Source organism: Peromyscus maniculatus, chromosome 3 (assembly GCF_049852395.1).
Source record: "Peromyscus maniculatus bairdii isolate BWxNUB_F1_BW_parent chromosome 3, HU_Pman_BW_mat_3.1, whole genome shotgun sequence".
Classification (NCBI taxonomy): Eukaryota; Metazoa; Chordata; class Mammalia; order Rodentia; family Cricetidae; genus Peromyscus; species Peromyscus maniculatus.
The window spans coordinates 65,944,282-65,969,643 of NC_134854.1; the positions used below are offsets into that span (position 1 = coordinate 65,944,282).

The window sequence follows — 25,362 nt, forward strand, 5'->3', positions numbered from 1 at the left end:
GTTTTATTGACACAGGTACCTGTGGTACAGGAAGAAAGAAAGAAAGAAAAAAAGAAAGAAAGAAAGAAAGAAAGAAAGAAAGAAAGAAAGAAAGAAAGAAAGAAAGAAAGAAAGAGGGAGGGAGGGAGGGAGGGAGGGAGGGAGGGAGGGAGGGAGGGAGGGAGGGAGGGAGGGAGGGAGGGAGGGAAGGAAGGAAGGAAGGAAGGAAGAAAAGAAAAGAAACCGGCTAGGAAGCTGTAGATGTAGTTCTGAGTTCACAATAATCTAGACTCGCACTGTGTATTTTCTTCCTTTTAAAAACATGTATTATTTTATGTGTGTTGAGTGTTCCGCCTGCAGGCATGTCTGTGCTCCACATGTGTGCCTGGTGCCCTTGGAGGTCAGAAGACGGCTTCAGATCCCCTGGGACTGGAGTTATAGACATTTGTGAGTCACCTGTGGGTGCTGGCTCCTCCAGAAGAGCAGCCCGTGCTCTTAACCACTGAGCCATCCCTCCAGTGAGCTGTCTTGCAGAATATGGTGTGTGCCACCATCTTCAAGACCTGCAGAACAGTGTGAGCGAGGAGTGCAGATAACCTTCCCGTGGGCCTGTGCTCTGCTGTTTAACAAGAAGAACTTGGTGAGTAACAGTCACAACACCGGCTGTCTCAGGAGCTCTGCCAGCCATCCGGTACTGTGCCAGGTGCTTCCTGGAGAGTACTGGGACCCCGTTTGTTAGAATGCTCACACCAACCCTATGAGGCTCCCACTAGGAAGAATTCAGTAACTCGATCCCAGGTCACCACCTAGAAAATGTCCTCACAGGTAGGAATTTAGACACCAAACTCAAGCTCCTGAGAGGTTCATTCCCTTGAGCAAACAGCCCCGTTACTGTCTATTCAGAGACTTCATTTCCCCTTCAGAACAGGAGCCTTACGGAGGAGACTCGGATTCGCTGCCTTTCCTGCCTCCTGGGATCTCTCAAGTCCATATTTGTTGCAGGAGTTCTGAGCTTCTCCCCCACCTCTGAAGGACGAGGCTGATGAAAGCAGCTCTGGATGACATTCAGTGGGGTCGTCATGAAGTTCACTGTGGGAGCCAGGTGGGATGCCGCACTCCTGCACTCCCAGCACCTGGAAAGTCTCCAGAAACCTGAGGGCAGCCTGGTCAACAATGCAAGCTCCAAGCCAGGTAGGACTATATAACCAGACGTTGCCCCAAAAATGAAAAAAAGAAAAGAAAGAAGAAAAAGAAAGAAAGAAAAAACATGGAAAAGAACATCCATTCTGGGGTGCAACTTGCACCCCGAAAAGTGAAAACACCCGTTAAATAATTTACATTTTGCTCTGCCTGCTTTCCCACACCCATTTGTCCTTTCATCCATTTGTACACATTCCAGAGCCAGGTGCAAATATCTGTGATTACCTGGAAGAGTATTTCTTTTGCAATATCATTAGCCAGATTTCCATACTTGTTTCAGTTCTTTTTAAAGTGTTTTCTTTAAGGTAAAATCAAGATATGATGAACATCTTGTGTGTGGTACATTCCCATTGTAGCTTCCGAAGTAAATGACCCCAATTTGCTTCCCAAAATGATTTGTGTTCACTTTCCTACTAGTCCAAAATCAGTCCTGCTGGGCCAAAGTCAAGGCATCCGCAGGGCTGGTTCCTCCTGGAGGCTCCAGTGAGACCAGCCATCTCCACTTGTTCCCTGGCCTGTGGCCCCCTTGTCACAGCACACTGACACCTCGATTCTGTAGTTCCCCCACTTCCAGTGTGGCCTCCTGCTTTTTTCTTATATAGGTCATTTGGGCTGCCCTCCCCATCTCAAGGGTGTCAACATAATCACAGATGGGAAGCATCTGTCATGTGGGGGACACAGTCACAGGTCCTGGGGACCCAGATGTGGTCACCCTGGGTGTCATTCAGCCCACCGCCTGCATCATTTAATGAGTTTTTACAAATGTTCACACTGGGCAACCCTAACTCCCCTCGGGACGCAGAATCCTTCATCACCCTGGCAAAGTTCTCTCCGGCCCCTACCCGGGACGTTTTCTCTCCCTCTACCCACCGGGGTAAACAGTCCTCTTTTCACTTTCTTCTGCTAATGGAATAATGGCCCTTCAACCTTTGAATCTGGCTCCCCCTGCTTAGCAAAGCGTCCCTGGGACTTGCCCAGGCTGTGTCTATCAGTATCAGGTTGTTTCTTTTGATTGCTGAGTAATATCCCAGCGGGACAGACCTTAGTCACCTTACCCCGCCACCCTTCTGCCAATGGCATTATGGTCTTTGTTGCTGACGCTGCTTGTCCCTTGGCCTGTGATAACCTCCTTGCCACTGACCTGTGTTCCTAGCACAGAGTCACACCCATAGGTCTCCCAGGACCCGGCATGAAGGCTGGGTCTTTGGAAAACATACTGTAAATCACCGCCACACCTCAGTTCAGAGGACTGCTCCCCCTCCCTACCCTGCACATACTTCAGTCTTCGTCCTTGACCCGTTTATGATCCTTACTTGTTCTTGGCTCCTGTTACTGGAGCCCACACCACCAGGGGCAGGAGCCAGGGTTTTTTCACTCTGCCTTATTCATGGAGCAGCCTAGGGTGGAAGAGGTACGGGTCTGGTGAATTGAAACGAATTTTAGCAATCTCATCATTAACTCAATGATCCTCGTGTGTTACAAATAAAATGTCCCCATGGAGCACTTGGCACAAAGCAAGTGTCTGAAACAGGGATTAGTCCTTGGTTTGTGGAAGATGCGGATGACGGGCCTGTAAATTGGTGATAAAGTTGGTCATGGGCCGTGAAGCCGTCTTCTTTTCATTCTTAGAGGGTGGAGAGATCTGCCTTGTTTCGAAAGCTGCCGTGAGCGTGAGAGACAGACGGCAGTGAGCCCCCTTCCCATGGTCCCGCTTCGCTTTCTGTTGCTGGGATAGACACTGTGGCCAGAAGCAACAGGGGGCTCGTGGAGGGTTGATTTTGTCTTACACTTTACAGCCAAGGGAAGCAGGGCAGGAACCCAAGCAGGGCAGGAACCTAGTGTGGGAATTGAAGCAGAGGCCATGGAGGCATTTTTCTTACTGGCTTGCTCTCCATGGCACATTCAGGTTGACTTTTTATACAAGTGTTTTTCAACACTTAAGTCCAAATTCTCTTTTAAAATTCAATTTCTCTTAACTATAGATTCCTATAAATTCAAAATAGATAGATAGATAGATAGATAGATAGATATTTAGATACAGATATAGAGATACACCTAAGAGGGAAGAACCAGAGCACATTTACAATCAGATCAAAGCAAACCCCAAACCCAGAGTGTGTATAGCTCAATATGCAACACTTAGGAATCACTCATGATCCTTTGGGCCGCAAAGGGCTGGGATGCTTCCAGCCCACAAACAGCTCTGCCGGTCTGCCATGCACATGCAGCTTGCTTTGTAGGCTCAGGCGGAGTCCATCCCACACTTGCCACTGCCGGTGGTGGTCATCCCATAGACTTCTCATGTCCGCATCCCACAGTTCAATATGCTGGAATCTCCATTGCAACTGAGGTTGCATTTTCACTGATGGTAATTTTCCTTTTAGGGGCTCCCCACTCCCCCCTGCTATACGATGCCAAGTCTCAGCTTCTCTCCATGACCACTTGAATCCTAGGGTTGTCACTACAATTGAATTATGACCTCCCCTGGTCTCTTACATTCCAAGTCTTAGCTGCTCTCCATCACCCCTCCAATCCTGCAGCTTTCAGTACCGTGTGGGAGATTCTTATATATTACCAAATTTGGCTGCTAGTTTGGGATGCAGCCTTAGCACACTTTGGACCACACCCTCTGTGTGTTGACCCTGAGGAACCATCCACAGAAGATTTCACCTCAATGATACTAGTCTCTTATTAATCACAGCACCCTAGGCTCTCTGCCTTTGGGATCCAAACCATACCAGCAGCACACCTATGTTTTTAGACATTCAGCCTCAGACTAAGCTCTATGCTGATTCCCTGGATCTAAACTCTTTGGAACTGGACTGACCCTCACCGCCATCATCCCTGGGTCTCCAGTTTACTGATGTCCTGACAGGGAACTTCTCAACCTCTGTACCTGCATAAGCCAATCCCTCTAATAAATCCTTCTTCATACCTCTCTGTCTCTCTGTCAAACCCCAACTAATACAGATTTTGAAAACAAGGATGGTTCTAGGTGGATAAAAAGTTAAGGAAATGCCAACTTAATTTGTTCTTTAATCTCATTAAACCTAAAAATGTTGAGGACTTTAAATGTAAATAACACTAATAGTCTGTGGTGTGTTTGCAAACATATGCAAAATAAATGTCCTGGGTGCTCCTGATCTGTCACTTATGGGATAGAAGGAAGCTTATGATGTTTGTGAACATTGGTAGAGAACCAAGGGACATGGCAACATTTGCTCCCAGCATCTCAGGATGAAGGGAGTGAGGAAAAGAAGGACCGTGAAGATTTGGCTTCTGCCTCCAGCTAAACATAAACACCCTGGAAGTTTCTAGGTGTACCCTGAACTGAATCCTCCTTGTCACCACAGGCTGAAACTTCTGAAAATCAAGGACATGTCCATTGTGTATTTTACTGAGTTACAGTGAATGCTGAATGCTAAACTTCTGAGGGTATCTACTGTGCAGACGAGGTCACTGGTTGAGAAAAATTAAGATCTTGCAAGTTCACATGAGGATGTGTGGAAAGATCTGGAAGAAGCCGGAAAGAGAGCTTCTGAATTTTCTGAATTCTGTTAAGCCCTGCTTATGAATGGAAATGGTTTCTCTGGCCCTACTTCTCCTCACATCCCATCAGTAGTGACCTCCTGACACAGTGGGATCAGCCTTTCTACCTGTGTCTAGGGAGCTAGGCCTCCGTTGCCTTGGAAACCATAAGGGCCTCCCCAGGGCAGTTGCCATGTAAGGCAACATTAAGTCTCTCTGGGATCCAGTCTCACCACCCCACTCTGCTTCTAGACCTACAAGCTAAGTCCAGCAGGCCTCTAAAGTGAGACACCAAGTCTACTTCATGGTCCAAAAGAACTGTCTGACTTTTTTAAATTTATACAAACACAAACCCAGGGAATAGGCCTGTCCAGGTAAAGATGTGAGATACTTGTGGAAGGAACATAAATGTGGATCTGGTTGAAATTATTGGTATTCTTCTCAAGACGGAGAGTATATGTTTAATAGTGTAGATCAGGGAGTTAGAATGAGGCTAACAGTTTGGCTGCTTGGCTAAACCACGGACCAAAAAGTGGCCCACTATGAGCAAGTTGGAACGGTCTTGTCGCCCTTGGCTAGCCTAGAAAGGATTCAAAGGTGTAGGGAGGTTGCAGTGCAGTAGTCAATGTCTTCCAACATACTGGGAGGGCTCAGAAGACACACTTTTGACCAGTACTTTGGACAATGGGTTTTAAACAGAGCCACAGCACCTTGAACAGCTCTGTGAACATTCTACTCTATTGGCCAAACCTTACTGTTGGAACCGCTGCTACTCAATTGCAAATGAAATGAGAATAATTTGACCTGAGGATGACAGGGACCAAGTGCTGACACCCCAGAACAAAAGGCACAGAGGATATGATTAACGAAATAGACATCAAAGACAAGGCAACAATCAGAGCATGCTCAATCGTGGAGACCTCTGGCATTGAGCTGAACGTACTGTTCCTAGAGGTGAAATAGATAAGATGTCATGTTCGATCTGCACAAGCAGAAAACTTTCACATCAGTTGAACAATGGTGTATGTCAAATCAAAGAAACAGAGGATCAGTGGTACCCCATCAGTTATTGGAAGCCAGAGAATGATGGTCCCACACACTAACTAAGCATTTATACTGCTGATCTCTCTCCTGGGCTACATCAAAGGAAACTCTGTGGTTTTGTTACCCAGTGTTAAGAGTGCATTTGGGGACAAAGAAATCATCAGACTCTTGGGGAAGTACTGGTTCTGGACCAACACCGATTCCATGAGACCCAAACATCATAGAGCACCCAGCCAGTGTAGAGCCTTATGGAGGTCAGGTGATCCATGAAGTTTCAGCTAAGCTCTGACTCACAGTGGGGAAAGTGGGTCCATGGACCCATCCTGTGGTCACTCCTCCAGTGATGGAATAAACAACCAGAATAGACTTCCTTAGCAGTTGACAGAATCACCATACTGGTTTTCTGGGCTGTGGAATAAGGGCTGTTGTGGAAAAGGCCAGAGAGTCTTTACAGCAGCATCCAAATGGGAGATGCATTCTTGACAAGGTTATAGAGGTCAGTGTCACCATTGAGGACTTAAGAACACATAGGTGATGACTCATGCCACATCTCCATACCGTTCTCTATTGGCTCGTACAAAAGACAGATTGATGAATTCTGGAGTCTTAACTAAGTAGCGACTCCAATTGCTGTCCCAGATGCAATTTCATTGCCTGAGCAGATGAACACACCCGCAGGTCCTTGCCTATGCATCTATGGATCTGACGAGCACCCTTTCCATCAACGCTACCTGCAATGTCCACCAGAAGCAGTTCAATTTCAGTTGCCGAAAACAGATAAACCTTCACCATTCAACCTCGGGGATGTATCCACTTTCAAGCCTGATGCCACAGTCTAGTTCATAAGAATATGACCACCTTCTGCTTCCATAAGATGTTACTGATTCATTATATTGATGATGTGACGCTGGCTGGACCTGGTGAGCCTGAAGTAGCATCCATTCTGGGCTCATTAGTAAAACGCTTGTATGTCTCATGAATCTAATGAAAACAGAGATCTTCTACCTCAGTGAAATATCTCGGAGTCCAGCGGTATGGACCACGACAAGAACAAGATAGCCACTGAAGGTGAAGGACAAGTTGTTCCATCTCTCCTCTCCTGCAACCAAGAAAGATGTAACCGATACCCTCTGCAGACAGGTGTGTTGAATGAACGCTAATGGATAATCTCCCAGGGAAGCCTTGCCCTCACCAGGGTTTAGCCGTGGGGGAGGTTTGGGTCCCTGGTTCTTAGCCAGACATATGGGAAAAGCATGGTACATTGCTTCACAGTGATTCCCATCCTGCTCCCATTAAGAGCCTTGAAACCATTGTGATGATGGTGTCCTGTCCTGCATAAAAGGCATCATGAAAGGCCCGAGCAGCCTCCCACCATCCTGCCTTGGGCAACACCAGCCTTTCCTCGTGTGCCTGGCAATCGCATTCTTTCTCTCAAACTTCTTTCCCCCAGTAGGTCTCCTCCCCACTCGTCTATCTTGGTTCTAATTTCTGGTGATACCAAGCATAGGTGAGATAGGAGGGATCCTTATGGCAACTGCCCTGGCTTCCTGGTCTGTAGGAGGCATGGAGGTCTTTGTGTTCACAGATAAGCACTAGGGGAACCTGAAATGTTAAGCACATTCAAGGGTTGTTACTTCAAGAGAAGAAATGCAATCTCTGTTGTCCACCCAGAAAGCTGGAGCGGACGTGCTTGCTAGCCTGGTGACCTTTGCTCTATCTGTACAGCTGGAGAGTTTCCGGCACTGGGCCCTCCCCGAGACTCTAATTGTAAATGTGTTTTTCTCGGTCAATCTATAAAGCCTACCTTCATGGACTTTCAAAAGCTTTCTATGTAGTCACGTTTGAGCTGTATTTGGCTTCTTATGTTCCTTAAAGAAACTTATGTGTGCTTGCAGGATTGAGCTAATTTTCACCAGAATAGTTTTCACCAAATTGTGTTGTGTTTAAATATGCCTAAAATAAACCACCTGGACTCCCAAAGATTGAAACAACACTGGCTACTGAGTCATGTTGAGCCAAACTGTCTTCTTGCTTCCCATGGCTCGTCTCTTTGTAGCCTAAGGTCACAAAGACTCCTACAAAGGTCAATTTTGGCCCTTGGCATTAATCATTGTTTGTTTAAGGATATGAATTGCATCAACATGACCTTTCACCTCAGTAACAATTGTGGACTGAGAGGATGGTTTACCTACAAATACAGGTAAAACTGAAAAAGCTGCCCTTGTACCTTTAAGAAGGTGAATCTGCTTTCCCATGATGGCCAGAGTTGCCCTGTGCTCCTCAGAGGGAATGATGATATTCTCCAGTGAGGACAATGAGGATCCCTTCAGACCCCCTTAGTCACCCATGACTTCCATGGCCACCAGAGTTCTAGACATCTCTTGTGTCTTCCAAGACTTGGGACAGCCAAGTCTCCAGTGCCAGGTGTCCAACCCAATTTCCTGGTAGATAGGACAGACCGACAAGGTGCATTTCCTCATCTTGCATTTAAAGCAAGTTCCCCCGGGCTCCTCTGAACCTGGAGGCTCTATCCAGGTCATCTCCGTTTCCGGCCGCCATTTTCCAGCTCTCCCTCGGCCCTTTGTTTTGTTCTTCCTTCTTTCCTCTAGGTCCTGATTGTTAGGGATGGTGAAGGCCAAAGCTGCCAGCCGACTCAGATGGCCTGGGTTCCGTGTGTAATTTTTGGAGTTTGCTTCTTATGCCAGGGGCTGCCTGGTGATGAAATCTGCCCCATTAAGGTTCTTCCCTCAGGAGTTGTAGGGTCTAGTTAATACTCCTTCCCTTCCTCCAATAAGGGACTTTAGAGATTGTGTCCTCATAGGCTCCTTCCTCTGCATTGCACAAATATGTCACCAGGCTCCCTTCTGGCCTCGTGTCTTTGCTATGAAGAGGACAGCTGGCAGCAAGATGCACGGGCAGGGAATACCAGGAGCGTTGACAGCGATGCTCCTAGGTGTGTCTATGGAGGTGTCAGAGGGCTGGCGCATGGTCAGTGCGCTGAGTGGGGAAGACCTGTCTGCAGTGCAGGTGGGCTCTGGCCAGTCAGCTGGGGCCTGGAGAGAAGAAAAGCAAGTTCCTCTTGTGCTCTTCTGTGCTGGTATGTCACGCCTGGATCTCCAGAGTTCTGTAATTTTCCACTGCTCATGAAAAGGGCCTTTTAAAAGTTACTTCCTTGTATTTCGTGATTCTTTTCCTCGTATAAGATATAGATCAGTCACCCATTTCACTTTTGACATTACTCTGCATCTGGCAGATCTCATCCCTGTGGTAAGTGGAATAAGGAGCCGGGATACAAGGTGGGCACATTCTGTGTACTTTTAACAAGAGAAGGAAGGGGCATATTTATGTTTACAGAGTAAAAGTTAAGGGTTCAAGAACATATTTATTTCTTGTCCCTGTGAGTGGTGGTATTGTGTTCCCCAAAATATTGTGCACACTAATAAACTTATCTGGGGTCAGAGAAGAGAACAGCCACAATATTAAACATAGAGGACAGGCAGTGGTAGCACACGCCTTTAATCCTAACATTCCAGACGCAGAAATCCCTCTGGATCTCTGTGAATTCAAAGCCACATTGGAAACAGCCAGGCATGGTGACACACGCCTTTAATCCCAGAAAGTGAGCTTTTAATCCCAGGGAGTAAGGCAGAAAGCAGAAAGATATATAAGGCATGAGGACCAGAAACTAGAAGCTTGTAGCTGGTTAAGCTTCAGGCTTTCGAGAAGCAGTTCAGCTGAGAGCCATTGGGATGAGGACACAGAAGCTTCCAGTCTGAGGAAACAGGATCAGCTGAGGAACTGTCGAGGTGAGGAAGCTGTGGCTTGTTCTGTTTCTCTGATCTTCCAGCATTCACCCCAATACGTGGCCTCAGGTTTGATTTCATTAATAAGACCATTTAAGATTCGTGCTACACCTGTGAGGACTCCTGTCTTCTTCATGGGTGATCAGAACCATCTCCCATTGGAGCCACTGAGTGAGAAAAGAGTCTCTGCTTTAAGGAGATGCCATCAGTGGCTAGAATGTGATTTTCTGATTCTGAGAGCTTAAAATAAGAAACTAGTAATTGTCACTCAAGACGTGATCCAAGCCTGGCCCCACCCAGCCTGAAGGGCTGGACCATAGGGCTGACTTCATCTGAGCTAATTCTCTTCCATCTCTTTGTTCGGGTAGATAGTATGCAGTGGTGTTATGTTTTTTTCTTGCTATTTATAAAAATCTCATACCCTTTGGCAAAATATGAGAAGGCCCTAAGCTGGAGAAGTAGCTCCTGGGCACCGTGGTGGTAAGGAGCTCCAGGGTCATGATCTCTTGCAGTGTGTGTGTGTGCGTGTGTGTTTGTGTGTGTGTGTGCTTGTGTATATGTGTGTGCATGTGCGCATGTGAGCGCTCGAACATATACATAAGGAGTCAGTGCAGAGTGTCTTCCTTGCTCATCCTCTGCCTTACATTTTTGAGACAGTCTCTCACTGGACCTGGAGCTCACCCATTGGCTAGACTGTCTGGCCAGGAGGCTCTGGGGATGCCCCACCTCTGCCTCCCCAGTGCTGGGTTTTTTGGAATGCATCACCTCGCCCAACTTTCAAAAAGTCTTTGAGTGCTGGGGATCCAAACTGAGGTCCCCACGCTTGTACCACAAGCACTTTGCCAACTGAGCCATCCCCCAGCCCCTCTCTTGCGTTTTTCAGGCGCTAGTTGCCAACTGAAATGTGGCTTCCTACCAAGCCAGCTGCCTTCTGAGGCCCAAATGTCGACCATCCTATTCAAGCTTGCTCTGTCCAGTCCATCCTCAGCCACCCTCAGACCCAGCGCTGCACCCTCTTGTTCTTAAAGCAAGACCCCTTGCTTTGGTTCACTGCTTCCACCAGTGGGGACTCCAGGTGAATCAAGATGAAAGACTGGGAATCAGAAGAGGAAGAACTGCATCAGCAAGATCGCAGCCCAGAACCTGTGATCTGGGACTTTGACCTCAGCATCTGCTGTCGCTGCCCATCTGCCTGGAGCCTCTCCTCCTGGTACTCACTGATATGGGCCTTCCAGGGCCCTCTGCATTGGCCTCATCTTCCTCACCTTCATCTTATCAACCTTTAACCTAACTACACAACTGTGGGAGCGGACTCCCCTGCCCCGATGCCGTCTGCTCCCCTCCCATTCATGATCTACTAAATCCAAGGCAAGGTTGTCTGCATGCGACAGGGCTCAGCGGGAAATGGCAACCTGGTGCCCCAGTGAAAAGGGCAGCAAGGCGGAACACTGAGTCAAGGGCAGCCCTCCTGGGTCACTGGGACATGCACAGCTACTCCAAGACCCGTGATGCTACATGAGGGCACTTTCCCAGGGATCCTGTGACACACAGCGTTGAGGAACGTCACCAATACTAACAGAAATGGGGAGAGGATAAGGGGAAAGATGAGGAAGAGGTATGGGGAGGAGATATGGGGGTGAGGTATGGGGAAGAAAAATGAGGAAAGCTTATGGGGAAAACACTGAGAGATCCTTCAGCCCCAAATCACAGGGAAGAGCAGGCCCTTCTGTGGGGGTTGCTGGAGTCACCCGGGGTCCGGCAGTCTTTCACTGCTCATGAGAGTGGCGCATTCTAAGAGTCATCCTTATGTCTTGACAGATTTTTTTTCTCATGTAAGATATGAATCAGTGTCCTGTTAATTTGTGAACCTATGGTGTCTCCCTACCCGTGACCCACTTTGTCCCCGGGACAAAAGGAGAGTGTAGGAAGGGTTAGGGACAGGATCCTTCTGTGCACAACTGACAGTGGAGAGAAGGGACACATTTCACTTTACAGAATGTGTGGGCTCAAGAATCTGTCTGTTATCCAATAAGGATCCCTGTCTACCTCTGTCCCTGTCTACCTCATTCCCCCATCTACCTCCTTCCCCCATCAGAGATTTCTTCCTCCTTAATCATTTTAAAATTGATGTATTTTATGTGTAAGGGTGTTTTATCTGCATGTATGTCTGTGCACCATGTATGTGCCTGGTGCGTAAAGAGGTCAGGAAAGGGTGCCAGGTCCCCTGGGACTAGAGCAATAGGTGGTGGCTGTGAACCAAGTGAGTATCAGAACTGAACCTAGGTCTTCTGGAAGAACAGCAAGTGCTTTTAACCACTGAGCTATCTCTTCAGCCCCATTTTTCAGTAATCCTAAAGAGAAGAAAGAGCCAGCTCTCTGATCTCCTTTGGCTGCTATCAGTTGACATAGGACACTGGTCATAACCTGTCCTTGGAAGTAGAAATCCCTTTCTGCCTGATATGGCAAGACAGGCTGAGATTAACTGGAAACCATCTGTGACCATCAACTTGACTTGAAACTATCAGAGTTTTGATTCAGGGCCCAGGACCCAGGATCTAATCTCTTTAAAGACAAAGTCCTTGCAGTGACCGGCTTCAGACAACCAATTAGAAAGGCTGCTGTAGGTAACAGAAGGTCACTTTGTGGTAAAACAACATTTGGTGTTCGGAATACTTGCATTGCTGTTTTACCTTGTAGACAGACCTACTCAAGAGGCCAGATCTGAAGCAGGGGGACAACTGAGTGCGCATTAACACAATGGCACTAAGCTAAGACGGGTCGGAGGACCCATGCTCAGAACAGCTGTGGGAGTGGGAACTGGGGCCTGTTATGGCTGCAGCACACAGTGCCACAGATAAGGCTGGAGCCTTGGCAGGGGTGGGGGTGGGGGTGAGGGAGGAGGTTTCTTCCTGAACACACACCCACTGGGGTCTTTCTCAGATAACAGCGCTGTTCAGAGCCCCTCTTAGGTTTAGTTTACGTCCCTCTGCTTTGTCTTGCTATCCGTTGGGCCACTCTTCAGCTGTGCTTTCCCTCTGGTGTTGAAGAGGTGTCTAGGTGGCCGGGGCCTGACCAGCTCCCTTCCTACCAGTCACATCCACCGAGGCTTCTTAGTGCCTACAAGGGGCCCATTGGCATCTTTAGTATTTGCATTCTACCAGTTGTGTTGGTTTTCAGAAGGGATCAGGGTCTCACCGAGCGTGTGACTTCTGCTGGATGTGTTGAGGACACTCCCCTCTCCTCTGCAGAGTACGCACTGGTAAGAGTCCAACTCCTGCACTTCCCTGCATGATTCCCCCAGTCCAAAGCTGGGTGACTCAGTGTGAATGAGAGGGTCCTTTCAGAAGGGTTCTTTAAACCCTTTTGGGTTCTGGCTGACTGTGCATGGTAAAAAGCCTTTTCTCTCCCTTGGCTCTGGCCTTGCAGGTGCTGACTGGAAGCAAGGCCAGTTCCACAAGGCTTGAAGTGAGAGTGATGGGTTTTAATTTTAGCTTCTGTAAATTTTGGATATTGGGGACAGTTTGAAATATAAGGAGAGAGCAGAAGACATTAGCCCCCTTTATAGAGTCTACTTTTTAAAAATTAAAATTAAAATTGTATGTGTGGGGGTGTTTTGCCTATACATGTATCTATGTGCTGCATGTGCAGAGCCTACAGAAGCCAGATGAGGATGCTGGATGCCCTGGAAGAGGAGTTACAGATGTTTGTTAATCATTATGTGGGTGTTGGGAATTGAACCCAGGTCCTCTGAAAGAGCACTCAGTGTTTTTAACCACTGAACCATCTCTCCAGCCCCTGGGTCACTTTTTCCACAACTTATTTATATACTTAGCTCCATGCCATATTCCTCTCTATTTGGAAATTGTGGTAATCTTGAGAATAAATTCTGTACTTTCAGACAAAATTTTAAAGAAGTCTCATTTGGGGGCTGTCGTTACACAGAGCAGAGAAAAAGGCAGAACCTTGTCCCCTGTAAGCCTGGCCTTCAAGTCTCTCCTGAAGCCACTCTTTACGTCAGCCCACTGACCCTAGAATGCTGATTCCATCTCACACACCATGTCACCTCCCTGAACTCCCAGATGCCATCCGTCTTCCCCTAAGTCCTTTGGTTCTGTCCCTTTAAGAAAGACAGGCAGTTGGGGAGATGGAGAGCAAGGGCTTGCAATCTTTGCCCAAATGTTATCTGTAATTGTCACCAATCATTAACTGCAGGAGGGAAGGACTGGGCCTCTGAAGCTGAGGTCATCAACAACAATATGAAAGGCCTGCCAGCTGATCATGGGACGTGGTGAGCCCAGAAGGAAGGGCACAGCCACAGAGCCCTCAGGTGTCACACCTCAGTTCCCCCAACCACCATATCCATTTGGCTTACGTCAAGGCCAGTGGGCTCAGCTGGGATGGTGTAAGCCAACACTGGAATCTAAGGCAAGAGAATCGCCATAAACTCAAGGCCCCCGTGGGCCACACACGCAGTCTAAAGGACAGTATTGCCTTAGCTTTTCTGCCCGCTTGCCTCTGTCCCTGAGGCACTGCCCCAAAGGCTTCTCCTCTAAGTCTCCATTGGCTTCCATAAGTCCCTGTTACTTCACACTCCAGGAGTTCCTGACTTAGTCCCACCCCATCCCCATCTCCCCAGCACAGCCACACAAGCTCACGAAGTGCCTGACATCGTGTCCTAAGGACATGGCACTCATGTCAATTATGTGACTACTGACGCCCTCTCCATGTCGGGAAAGCCCTAGTCCTACTCCTCAGCCTTGTCATGCCCACACAGGCCCCTCTCTGTGGCTCCTCAGAGCCTCAGCAATCCACGCCAAAGCACAGACCTAAGAAGTCACTCTCCCATCCGGCTCCAAGCTCCGTACAATGAGCTGGGAGAAAAGGGTGTGTGTGGTTGTATAGTGTTCATCTCCAAATTATGTAATTCCTGTGCTTCAGAATATGAGTCTGTTTGGAAATAGGATCATTACAGATGGATTAGTTAAGATGGAGTAGGATGGGCAGTACAGTAGGGAATAACAGATGTCCCTAGACCACTAGAAAAAACAGGGATGCAGGGCAGGACACCAGTAAGGACAGGGGCAGAGGCTGGAATAGTGAATCTATAAGTCAAGGGATAAAGGATGGCATCAGGATACTGCCAACCCCAACAGCTGGAAGATGCGGGAAGGATCTGGCCCTTGGAGACCGAATGTGGTCCTGCCAATACTCTGATTTCAGGCTTCTGGCCTCCAGAGCTGTCAGAGAATGCAGTTTGTTTTTGGCACTTTGTAGCAGCATCCCAAGAAGACTAACATGACAGAGTCCTGAGGCCAGGGGTTTGTAGACTGGAGAGAAATGTCAACCCTACAGCTGGCTCTCCAGCATCGCTCCTGTTGCATTTATTCTATGCCTTCTGTGGTGATAGTTTATTTGTGCTGAAATGTGATGTTTTATTTGTATGTCAATAAAGTTTGCCTGGAGATCAGAGGTCATATAGCGAGGTCACACAGCGAACCATAAACAGAAGTCAGGCGGTGGTAGCCCATGCCCTTAATCCGATTACATGGCAGGCAGAGTCCCTGTGTGGTCAAGGACACAGCCAAGTGTGGTGACACACGCCTTTAATCCCAGTACCAACCGTAGAGACCTGGAGGTCTGTATAGACAGGCAGTGACGAGGAAGTCATGTGGCTGGGCTTAGAGCCAATGAGAAGGCAGAACAGAAAGGCAATAAAAACACCAGTTAGATGGGAAGAAGCTCTCTGCACAAGCTACCGTGTGGTGGTAAGCTGAGGCTAGTCGTGGCTATTCACTATTTCTCTGAACTCTTCGGCTATTACCCCTGTATTTGGCTCTGTGTTTCTTATTTAATAAGACTGTTTAGAAATTCATCTACATTTGGTGCCCACATGGCAAGAATTCATTAAAAAACCATTGGTGGCCTTACAGGCCAGGGGTTACAGGCCCCAGGCCTGGCCAGAGCTACAAGCAATCAGGCTGCACGCAGCCAGAGCTGCACCCAACTGTAGCTATGTGCTGTTTCGGGTGGGCGTGAGCTGCTTGAAGCTCCAGCTCCTTTAAGCTCTGGCCACCTGAGTTGTCGATCTGGCCGCAAGTAGCTCCAGCTGCGTGTAGCCAGACGCTTGTAGCTACAGCCTTCTTGTAACACTGCTCTATGTATTCCTTCTAGTAAAGACACAAAACCTCCTTGCACGTCTCAGATCTCTGTGTGCACACAGAACCGTTCACTGTCCTCTCCTTTCCTCAGCCCTGCAGGGGTGAGACTGGTAGAGTTCCAGCTCTCACTGCCATCTGGACTTCAGTTTGGTGACCAATCACTCATCCTTTCTTCCCTGGCATCTACTAGTTAATCATACACATCTGCTGCAGAACTGACCTGAACAATGACCTCAGCGGTCCATACAAAGCCCCATCTTACCTTTGTGTATCTATGTGTATGTGTGAATACATGGAGATACCAGTGTGTATGCGTGAAGGTACTTGTGTGTATGTATGTGTATGCATGTATGTGCATGTGTGTGTGTTTCTAGGGATGCCCATGTGTGGATATGTGTATGCACATGTTTATGCCCGTGTGTGTGGAGGTCAGACAATGATTTTAGATGTCATTCCCCAGCACTTTCCACCTTTTGTTTAAGGCAAGGTCTCTCATTGGTCTGGAACTTCTCCGAGCGGACTGAGCTAGCTAGCCAGTGAGCCGCAGGGATCTGCCTATCTCTATCTCCCATCTTGCCATCACTGGGACTTAAGTGTGAACCACCAGACCTGGCTTTTCATGTGGATTTTGGAGATCTGGACTCAGATCTTGTCATACAAGTGTCTTACTGGCTGAGACGTCTTCCCAGATTTTATCTTTCTTACATATGTACCTGCATATACATGCATATGTATGTGGATTAACTTTCAAACCACTATTAAAATGAAAACAGCCAGTCACAAAAGATCCTTCCTGTGATTCAATGTATATAAGACAAGTTTGCAAAGGAAATCTCCTTCCAAGTCTTACGGAGCAGCTCTGAAACATCACTCCTGTTTCATTTATTCTATGCTGCCTTGTAATAGGCATTCCCGTGTCTGGCAATGGTGTGCAGCTCTGTAGCTGGATAAATCTTTCCTGCCCACCACTACCCAGTTAGCCAGTCAGAGGCTTAATATTAATTACAAACTGCTTGGTCTATGGCTCAGGTTTATTGCTAGCTAGCTATTACACCTTAAATTAACCCATTTCTATTAATCTATGTATCGCCATGTGTCTCATGGCTTTACCTGTATTCCATTACATCTTGTTCCCCTGGCAGCTCTCAGTGTCTCTTCTGACTCTGCCTTTTTTTTCTCCCTGTCTCTTTGCTTGGATTTCCAGCCTGGCCATAACCTGTTTTTGCCATAGGCCAAGGCAGCTTCGTTATTAACCAGTGGTAGCAACATATATTCACAGCATACAGAAAGACCATCCACAGCACAGCTCTTTTCTCAGAATTTAACAATCTATCCTGGAGGAGGTCTTAAAAAGCTGAGGAAACTTACAAGGCCCCAAAAGCTCATAAAGTTACAGTACTCACAAGGCCCCTCCCCAGCTTCTGTGAACAGTGAGTGATTTCCCAAGGACATTCTCTCCAGTGGAGCCAAACACGTTAGGCAGGGAGCTTGGGGGGATGCAGCTCTTGTGAGTCATCCTCCATGCCTGGAGAGGTCTTACAGTGATGTACCCATCTTTGAGTACATGACCTCTCACCTGTGTCCCCGTATGGAACTTCAGTAACACCATTGATTCCCCCAAGGTTGAGTAGGGTGGAACTCTTCCTTGGGTCTGTCATTGGTACCGTATTTGTTTGTGTCTCTGCAGGAAAAGTCACATCACTCAGTTGCTGACTCATCTGACACTGACAGAACCAGAAATGAGTCTAGGAAGAGCTGTCGCATGGCCCCTGCTGTGGATGGTGAGCATGTGATGAAAGTTAGCAGATCTGAGAGTGGGTGTCTGTAGGGACAATCTCAGCATGGCTGCCTTTGTCCTGTGGTAATGGGATGGTGTGTCTCCTCGCTGTAATGGCAGTGCCATGCTCCTGGTGATGAGTGACAGGACATGCAACAAGAGCAAGCTGTCCAAGAGAGGAACAACTTTACGGGGAGACCCCAGGGAGGCCTCTACATTGAGTGAAATGACATGTCTTCTTGATGAGTGAGGTTTGATATGCAAGTAGGGGACATCCTCTAATCAGCTGGTGAGCTAGAAAACATTTTCTCATTCCTGAAAGCAGCACATTTGGAACAGGACCATAATCAGGCTGTGACGGTTGTTGCATGGTCTTTGGTGTGGGTAATAAGACGTGCAAATGAGGCTTGGCAGTCTTCCAGAAAAGGCGTGCTTGTGTAAGGGAGGAATTACAGCAAGAAAGAGCCATGTGGGGGGACTCTCCTCCACATCAGCCTCGGGTTTGTCAGGAAAAGTGGGAAAGGGGAAGATGAGATGGAGGTGTGGGATTGCCACTTCTTACAGCTAGAAGGGTGCAAGGGAAAGAATGTACAAATTATATCCATGCCACAGATCCATTCCTAGAACTCCAAAACTTGGAATTTCTAGAAATAATCAGACAATGAGGAGGAAGTGAGAGTGGGGTCAAAGTGATGAAAGATGCCCTTCTGGTCCAACCATTAATACACAAGGGTTTCAAAATCCATAACCCAGCAATCAGACAGGGATCTAAATAATGGTTCAGTATGGTAACTATAGTAACCAGGTAACACTGCATATCAACTGCTTAAATTGGGGGAAATTTTTAAATGGGGAATTAAAGAGCCTTCTATGGCTTATGAAGCTTTGGGACATATGGGCAGATGGGATTTGTCTGAGTGCTGTGGAAGCAGAGAGACAGTAATATAGCCACCCATCCTCCTTGAGACAGAGACTGTATCGCCAGGGAACCAGTCCCTGATGGACTGGCTCCCCTGAGAGACCAGGGACACTTGTTATGACTGGGTGAGGTCCTTGTAAAAACTGGGGAACAGAAGGCAAGAAAGAAAGGACAATCATCACTGAGGGAAGTGGCATGCAGGACATAGTATGTGATGACCTTGGGTAGGGACATGTCCACAGAAAAGCTAAGAAATGGAGCAGGGACTGTTAGAGTTTTAGAGGCACGGCTGAGCCCCAGGATGGGTCATGATCTTTATGAGGTGGGAGAGGCTCTGGCAGGTCGGGATGGTTTAAACCAACATATAAACCGGGTTCATAAAAGGCTAGATCAATCAAAGGGGGATAAGAGAAGAACAAGCAGGCAAAGAGGTCTGTGTGGCTCACTCTCAGGCAAATGCAGCAGCATTTTTATGGAACCAGTGTCCCTAAAGAAAATATTACCAAGAAGCCAAATCCGGTGCTTGTGAGCCTCTGGGAAGCTTTGAAGCCTGCGCGACAGTTCGGGTGGAGGGAGCGAACGACCGAGTTTCACAGGTGGAAAAGACCAAACTTATCCTAGGGGTCCACAGTGACCCCCGACCCCACAGATGCCTCTTCAAGAGGGTGTTCTCAAGGTGGAAATTGTTCCCCCATCCCAGGGCACAGGGCAGTCAGATGTCATCAATAGAAAGTGATGTCCGCAGCCCTGGTGCAAAGGCGGTCAGCTTCAGAGAGTCAGTGACAGCAGCAGCCATGGAAGCAGCAGCATCCTCAGCCTCCCCAGAAGAGGAGACCAAATGGCTCATGGAAAATGACTGTAGGTGATGGCGGGCCGGATGAGGTGGTGTCTTTCATCTATGCTGTTATTGCTCTTTTGACTAAAATGACGGGTGGAGGTGACGGGATCGTTTTGTGCTGTGCTGGACCTTGCTAAGATTTCTTTTCTTTTTTCTTTTTTAGTACCCTCTTAACCATCAAGAACAAGTGGCATTTCTCTTTTGGAATGGACAGCAACAGGCCTTCAGAGATCCTTCCCACTCTCTGTGAAATTTCATTATACAATGCTAACCCTTGAGTGCCATGCAGAGTTATAAAAGCATCTGGAAAGACAGTGAAAACATCAGTTAAGGAGTTTGAACAAAAATGTGGGTGGGAAGGGGCACTCCCAAAAAATGTGGGTGGGAAGGGGTGCTCCCAGGACCTCTTGAAGCGGTTTAGTGAAGACACCAGTGCCAAGGGGAGTCTAACTCCCTAAGAATCAAGGCCATGGAAAATTCTGAGGCCCCCACAGCATACAGGCCATTGCCACTACTACTGATTACACTCCATAACTAAGTAAGTCCCATTGCTGAAGACACCACATGCTTTTGCTGCAGGACATAGAGAACCAATCTGGGCCTGAGCTGGATGCTCTTTCCTCCATTGCTGGCTTCTATAATCCCAAAAGGCATGGACCGAGTTACTGGGAAGAGAATAAGTGCCAGCAGTTCTGCTCAGCTCTGGACCCTGCATGCTCTAGCACCAACATGCCAAGCAATGTATGCCTGCTGGTGCTGTAGTGGCACAGCTACCATGGGTACCAACCACCGGATTTCCTGCTGGCTTTAAGGTCCACTATACAGGAAGTAATCACATTGGGAACCATTATCCAGAACAAAGATCTGTAATTAGGAATGTCAAAGGCCCCAGTGGGGAGGCCTCTGCTGTAGCTTTATTAAACAGATGTGATATGCCCCGTAAATTGTTTTCTAAATGTTTGTGTTTATGCCCATAGATTATCAGTTCTGTCAGCCTTGGCCATTGAGAGGAAGTTCTTTTTTGCAGTGGATGGTGGTTACTGCAGATATTAATAACTGGTCTAGCCGGGCGGTGGTGGCGCACGCCTTTAATCCCAGCACTTGGGAGGCAGAGGCAGGCGGATCTCTGTGAGTTCGAGGCCAGCCTGGGCTACCAAGTGAGTTCCAGGAAAGGCGCAAAGCTACACAGAGAAACCCTGTCTCGAAAAACCAAAAAAAAAAAAAAAAAAAAAAAAAAATAACTGGTCTAGCTGCTGAGAAGAAATGACTCTCCATGTGATATAAGGTCCTATGCTCAACCACAAGTGGAGGAAAGTAATTAGACCTTTATATTACACCCCACCCCCAAGACTCAGGTAACATGTGAGAAGAAGGAGCAGAAAGAGTGTAGGAGTCAGAGGACGAGGCTGGGAGTGGTATTGCTATTCCCTCCTAATTGAAGCATTCCCTACTGGAGGAGGAGGGAGGCTCCTAAGACCTGGGAAGCTAATAAAACATGCAAGGCTCAGGAAGTTCAGAAACTTACAAGACCTTTCTGTAGGGTTAATAAACAGGAAGCAACTGCCAGGGAGAAAGAGCCCCTCTCTAGTGGAGCTTCTGATCCGTCAGGCAGAGAGACCAGGGATGTAGCTTTTGTGAGTTGCCTTTCAGTCATATCTGGTTTTTTTTTTTTTAAGTAACCCCATAACCTCATTGGCTCACCAATCAAGACTTAGGTGGATTGTGTCTCTGGTCTGCCTTCGGTGTCCTGTCTGGGGATGAACAGATATTTATTCTCATCTCCTCAAGAAAAATCACACAGCATTCAGGGAACCACTCTAGTGGGTTGAACGTTGTCCATTGTGTGTATTGGGTCTTTAAAGTATGTCCAGTGACTTTGTGTGCATTCCTTTTCATTTTAATGTAGCAGCATCATGCTCCACCATTCAGCCTGCTTCTTCCCATGATCTTAAGCTCCTCTTCTTTGGGTTTCTGTGTGAACACTTTGAAGGGGACCCCATACAGTGGGGAGCTCCCTCCTCAACCCTGGATTAGGCACAAACCGTACCCAAACACCTGTTTTCACAGAGAGATCCTTTATTAAGCGGGAAGAAAAGTTAGAGTGGCTGCTTTCTGACTCAGAAGAAAAACAGCAGCCAATGACCTTGTAGGTATCATTTTTAAGAGGAAGAAAAGGGAGGGGTCTGTGTTAGAGTGGGCTACGATGCGGTGGTGTGTTTTGATTGCGCATGCTAATTAGGTAAGCCAAAGGGGGCTTTTGATGGCTGGACATTGGTGATCAGTCTCAGGAATGAGTCTGGCATAAGAAAGCATCCAAATGAGGAAATAGACCTTGACGGCTAGCTTTAGGGATGTAATCTGTGCTTTACAAGGGACGGGGAAAGGGGAAGGGCAAGGCCTGCCAGCATCACCTTTGCCAAACGTGGACCTGCTAGATCCTTCATACTTTGTGTCCACAGCTGCATGGTAACTACTGTCCTCGTGATGAGCCCCAGCAACCTCCAGCTCCCATCTCTACAATAGCTGAGTCCATGCTCCGCTTCTGGGCCTGTCAGAACCTCTGCCATACACACCGAGAAGCAGAATTGCTGATCTGCAGGGCATGCATACAGCAACCTCCCTGTCCACCCCCTGCTAACTGCAATCCAGAACAGATGTATCAACTCTGCCCCTCTGCCACAAGCTGTACCAGAGGCTCCTCTTTCCTACACATCTATGGCAACACTTGGCATCCAAATTTCTGCCATTACTGGGTGTTAACTTTGGATTTTTCCAAGTGGCTACTACATTCACTCTTGAATCCCTTTGGTTTCCTCTCTTTTAAGTTACCTTCGAGATTCTTTGCCCAGGATTCCATTGAGATTGCAGTCTCTGACTGATTTGCAAGCATCCCTTGTGTATTCTAGATATCAGTCGACTCATGTTTTTAAAAACCTGCTCTATTGGGGAAATCATATACACAATTCACTCTTTTAGAGAGTATACACCAGTGGATTGTGATATAAGACAAATATGTAATCCCAGCACTCGGGAGGCAGAGCCAGGCGGATCTCTGTGAGTTCGAGGCCAGCCTGGGCTACCAAGTGAGTCCCAGGAAAGGCGCAAAGCTACACAGAGAAACCCTGTCTCGAAAAACCAAAAAAAAAAAAAAAAAAAAGACAAATATGTGCAGCTATCAGTAATTTTAGAACATTGCTCTCAGCTCAAAGAGAATAAGCCACAGTTACATATCTCACCCCATCTTCCGATCCCATCTCCAGTCCTCAGGAACCAGTGTGCTTCTAATCTACTCCACAGATCACATCCCTTCCGGAGATGATGGCTTCTCTGTTCACTTCCTGCAAACAGAAAAATCTAATCGATGGCCCTTTGTAAACGGCTTCTTTCATTTAACGCAGTGGTTTTAATGTCTGGCAATACTGTAGCACATATGGTATCTTTTCCTCTCTGTGGATGAACAACTGTCTACCAGTTGTTAAGCATCTGAGTTTCTTCTGCCTTTTGGCATTCGGGACTAATGCTGTTGTAAACATTTTTGTGCACACATCTGCGTGAACATATGTTTTTGTCTTGAGTACTTATCTAGCAGTGGATTTCTATGTCATATGGAAAGTTCATGTTATTCATATTTTCTGAAATAACCGCCTCATTTTACACTAGCACCAACTATGCATAAGGGTTCAGATTTCACCCTATCCTGCCAACACTTGTTAATGTATCATGTTTTTCTGTTCTACATATTTCATTACTGTTGTTGATGTTTTTATCTGATTTGGCACATAGCAATTGTAAATATTATGAAATAAAAGGTGACATTTAAATACATAGATGCAGTATGTAATGATCAGGAAACTTGGCATGTCTGCCATCTCAGATATTTGTCACATGTGTTGAAATTTTTCATCACTGGAACTGAAAGGCATTGCACTAACTGAAATAAGCCAGGCACAGAAATACAAATTCTTTGTGTTCGCACTTATATGTGGAAGTCCAAAAGTTGATCATTGATCTCATTAAAGTAGAGAATACTGGAGGGTGTGGTGGCACACGCCTTTAATCCCAGCCCTTGGGAGGCAGAAGTAGGCAGATTTCTGTGAGTCTGAGGCCAGCCTGGTCTATATAGCAAGTTTCAGGCCAGCCAGGACTACATAGTGAGAGAGATCCTGTCTTTACAACATTAAAGAATAGATTAATGGTCAACAGAGCCTAGAAAGAGGTGGGATGTAAAGAGGGAAGGACCAGTTTAAAGTTGCAGTTGGATAAATGGAATAGCCTTCAATGTCCTATAGCACAGTGAGAAGACAGTAGTTAACAGCAATGAACTATTTCCAAGCAGCAGAGAGGGGTTTGAAGTTGTCCTGACATTGATGTGTGCATCTCTGGTGACTGAATTTGATGAGGGATTTTCTTCAGATCAGTGTCTGCTCAAATATTTGCCCCTTTTTAAATAATAATTCACTTTTGTTTTTAAGTGTGTGTGTGCGCACACACGCTGAGGAGGGTCAATGCTCATGAGTCCAGATGCCTGAGGAAGCCAGAGGCTTCTGACACTTGGAGTTGGAATCACAGGAACATAGAAGCTGGGAGTCAAACTCAGGCCCTCAGCAGAGCAGCACTGGCTCTTAACCACCAAGCCTTCTCTCCAGCCCCATTTGCCCATTTCAAATTGAATTGTTTGTCCTTCTTTTATTGAGCCCAAGGCCTCTGCAGATGGCATCCTCTTAGGGTTGGTGAACATTTTCTCCATCACTCCCTTGGCACCTTTGAAGAGCCTAAGTGTAAATGTTGCTACTGCCCTACTCATCTGTTGTATTTTGTTAGGTTTTTTGTGTGTGGTTTTGGGAGTCATTGCTAAGACTCCCATATCAAACCAAAGGGTAAGAAGATTTACTCTCTATTTTCCTCTAAGAGTTCTATGCTTCTAACTTTCTGTGTAGGGTTTTTTCCATTTCAAGTTCACATTGTGAGGTGTGAGGTGTGAGGTAGGGGTCCAACCCCGCCCTTCTGTATGTGACTCCACCCTTCACTTTTAACCTGAGTAAGGATCTTCTCGAGCTACTAATTGCTTTCATCTATATAGAAGTAAAAGGTTAGGCTTTCCACTGTCAGGTTGTTCCTGGACTGTCTTCTGGTCCAATCCCCTTAACTCTCTTTGGAATTGTTGAGCCCACAAAGGAGAATGCCCAACTCTAAAGACAGAAACTTTCATTTCACTGTCCATCATCACATGATAGTTAAAGCTATTCCCCTCAATATTGAGTCCCAGAATATTGAGTTGAGTGTTTTCTCCTTTCTTTATCCAGCTGCCAGTAGATCCTGGAATGACTTGCAAGGCAAGCAGGAGATGGAGAGCGACAAGGCCCACATCACCTACCCAAACACAGCAGCCCCAGAGCCGTACCCTCTGTCCTTTCTGAGTACTGCCAGGATCCTGTGTACTGAAAATATCCCTTCGTGGGCTCAGCCAGGCAGCTCCTCTCTCTTTCAGATGGCTTCCTCTCTGATTCCACGTTCTACATCTGCATCCACTGCTCCTTTTGGTCTCGTGTTTTGTTTTTTTGCTATAAGCAACTGTCTTCCTCAGCCCTGCTTTGTCGGGGACTGCTTCCTGCTAAGAGCTGCTCAGAAGCTTCTCTCCCAGACAAAGAACTATAGGTAACTAATAATTGCTTGGAGAGGGAAAACTAGCCTCTCCCAGGGGTGAGCCCCCCAGTATTGGTACAGTAAAAAATGGTCAGCCCTGAAACCATACACACATAAACAATGAAGTTGGACTCAGCAGGTTGTGTTTATTTATTTGTGCATAAACACCATACATAAATATGCACATATATGCATGTATGCAACAATAATAATCAAAGAAAAAGAGACTATCAATTTGAGAGTTGAGGGGAATGAGAGGGGGTGAAGGGAGGATACCTGGAAGGTTCTTTGAAGGAGAAAAGAGAAGGGTCAAAGTGATGTAACTATTTTAATTTAAAATGTATTTAAAATTTTTGGATAGACATTAAATATTATATATATATATATATATATATATATATATATATATATATATCCATAAATAAAGAAATAACAAAGCTGAAAAAAAGAACTGGCTAGTAAATTTCCCTGTA

The 25,362-nt window shown here is 46.8% G+C and overlaps 2 long non-coding RNA genes across 4 annotated transcripts; one reads left to right on the plus strand and one right to left on the minus strand.

Annotated features, from left to right (window-relative positions):
* Positions 1-282: 282 nt before the first annotated feature.
* On the minus strand, positions 283-8,969 carry LOC143272331 (uncharacterized). Its single transcript, XR_013049803.1, has 2 exons — positions 7,979-8,969; positions 283-6,850 (listed from the first exon to the last, which is right to left on the minus strand). It is a non-coding gene; the product is annotated as an uncharacterized LOC143272331 (long non-coding RNA).
* Positions 284-20,190, plus strand: LOC143272330 (uncharacterized). Of its 3 annotated transcripts, none has more exons than XR_013049802.1 (3): positions 284-1,170; positions 17,400-17,493; positions 19,410-20,190. It is a non-coding gene; the product is annotated as an uncharacterized LOC143272330 (long non-coding RNA). The 3 variants fall into 3 exon arrangements; XR_013049801.1 differs by lacking the exon at positions 284-1,170 and adding an exon at positions 3,831-6,891; XR_013049800.1 differs by lacking the exon at positions 284-1,170 and adding an exon at positions 8,176-12,813.
* The last annotated feature ends 5,172 nt before the right edge of the window (positions 20,191-25,362 follow it).